Source organism: Limulus polyphemus, unplaced genomic scaffold, assembly GCF_000517525.1.
Source record: "Limulus polyphemus unplaced genomic scaffold, Limulus_polyphemus-2.1.2 Scaffold659, whole genome shotgun sequence".
NCBI lineage: Eukaryota > Metazoa > Arthropoda > Merostomata > Xiphosura > Limulidae > Limulus > Limulus polyphemus.
In genome coordinates this window covers 19,183-21,750 of record NW_013666269.1, presented here as the reverse complement: position 1 = coordinate 21,750, position 2,568 = coordinate 19,183, and positions in this window count along the sequence as shown.

The following is a 2,568-nucleotide window of genomic DNA, read 5'->3' as shown; positions in this document are numbered from 1 at the left end:
CGTGTTACTAGCGTCGCGTGACCTTGATGACGCAACATCTGCATTTTAGTATCTACTGACTGACTGACGGACAACACACTACTATATAATGGTATAAATGGTCAAAATAAGTGGCCTCTTCAGGCGGCCTTCGGCTTCCTTTCAGAGAATTAATAATCATGTGTCGCAAGAGCATGAACAAATTTGAAAATATTCTAAAGAAGTCGCTTCTAATCGCCATTTTGATAATTTTTTGTAGTTGATATTATATTTCATACAAGAAACGAGCCTGTATTTCATTCTAATTAACTACCGTCACCTGGCGGCTTAGGGCTTGTAACTCTAAAATTCGTGATTTGCATAAGCTGAACTGTCTGTTATTCCTACAGCTATGACATTAACCTATGAAGTTTTTGGTGACCTTAGGATTTGTGACTATAACATTGAAAACCTGAATTCCAATAAATACTTTTTACTGTAAACTTATTTATTTTCAATAGAATTTAAAAACTTATATATCTGTACTCAAATATAAAGCAAACCGATGAATCCAGTAGGCTATGTTGACCTGCTGTGCAGACACACTGTCAAAAATATTAAAACATTCTTTTTCTAAAGATTTACATGCTCAGATACTTTACAAGGACTCGGAAAGTGGGGATTCTGGGAGGGGGGTGACCATACTCCCACATGCTAAGGGAGAAGTGCTGTGCTAGTGTAGCCCACAGTTCTCGTTAAATGTTTATCATTATTAATATTAATTTTTTGACTAAGTGTTTCTAAGTTTTTCATTTTGCGCCGCTATGTGTTATTCGTTACCAAACACCTTTGGTTTGGTCTGTGTATATATTATGAAATGGACGAAATCACAACGTTTTATATATGTAAAAATGTTTTTAAAAATATACACACTCTCCACCCCCCATTTTCAACAACGCTAGTTTGAAATTCGTTCTCGAATCTGTAGGATTTTAACCACAATGCTATAAGTTGATGAGTCTAATTGACCACAAGCAGACTACCTGTGACAGAAGTATTCGATTAGCTAGTCTTTGCTCATATCTGCAAATCTTTCGGTAATATCGTAAAAATAACGATAGATGGCAACCCTATCGCTTCCTCAACTCGAACTACTATACCGGAAATATGTATATACAGAGCGTGGTCACAAGTAAACATACACCACCTGTGAACATTAACTACAGTTTGATGGTCATATAAAATTATACCTAGCACTATAAAAACTGTGGAACGAGGCGTTATGATTTTATATTCATAACCTCTTTATTTGCTAATGTGTTTCTTCCAGACGTGAAGCTTGTTATGGGCTATGTACTAGACTGCTACTGACTTACTAAGCCTACATATTTTATTTATTTCAAACATTACACCTTGTAAAACTTGGCGATACTTGATTGTATAATATAAAAGAACAAAAGTTTTCCCTAACAAAAATTATTCTATTGAAACGAATATAGCGTGTTTTTGGTGTTGTTTTTAGCAGCTGAAGTATATTTTATAGAAAGGCTATAAAGATCCCATGAGGGCTTTTTATAAACTATTTAAAAACTTCTCCAATACAACTTTGCCCTCTCTAGAATCAAAATATAAACACAGCTCCTTACTCAATTCAATGACGTTTCTATGCTAATCGTTTTAGGAATCTTATACATAGAAAGCATGCGTTAAAATGTTTTTTATGCTTTAATAAAACGAAAATGAAATTTCCAAGGTATAGTCACGTTCATTCGTCTTCAACTAATCGATATGACAAATTTTTATATGTTTATATACAACGGTTACTCTAACTTTACAGTTGATAAAAAGTCCTGGCTAGAACTGGTGGTTAGGGCACTAGACTCGTCTCTTCTCCATCGGTATTTAGGGCATGAAGACATGGGAGGGTCAGGTTCCAATTGACCTTTTCCTCCCTCCTGAGCTATTGTTATTTGATTGTTTTATGGTTTAGGTTTGATAAGTTAGTTTGGATGCTATCAGTTACTGTTACCACATTCCTTTTCAGGGCTCTGCCCATTTTATATTATCTGGTTATGTGCTTCTTTTGAAACTATGTTAGCTGTGTTGTTGTGTACGTGGATGTACAAGTAATTGAATAACCTGAAGTTGTAATGGTGATAGGTGTTCTGTTGCTATTTTAATTATTCGTGTTATACTGTCGTCGTGGTTTTGAGGGTTTCTGTCATAGGAATTCGTATAATACATTTTTGACTGCTTCAGTTATTTATCTTATTGTTTCGTGTTGTTGTGTTTGAACAGTTGTGTATTGTATGTGTTCTTCATTTGTTTTGTTGTGTCTTGAGTTTGGGTGTATGCCTATGTTGCCTGTGCATATGAATGTTTTGTAGATTGTTGGTTTGTGTTTGTGGTCTCTTGAGGTGTGGGTGTTGGCAATAGTGGTGTTCTTCTTGGTGTTCTGTTTGTTTCCTGACTTTGTGCGTGTGTGTATTTGTGTTATTTATTGTGTTCTTTATACGTGTTTTGATATTTTTGGCATCCTTTGTAGTTTACCGTGTGTTGTTGTTGGCAGTTACAGTAGTATGGTTTTGTGGTCTCTCGAGGACGGTCAGT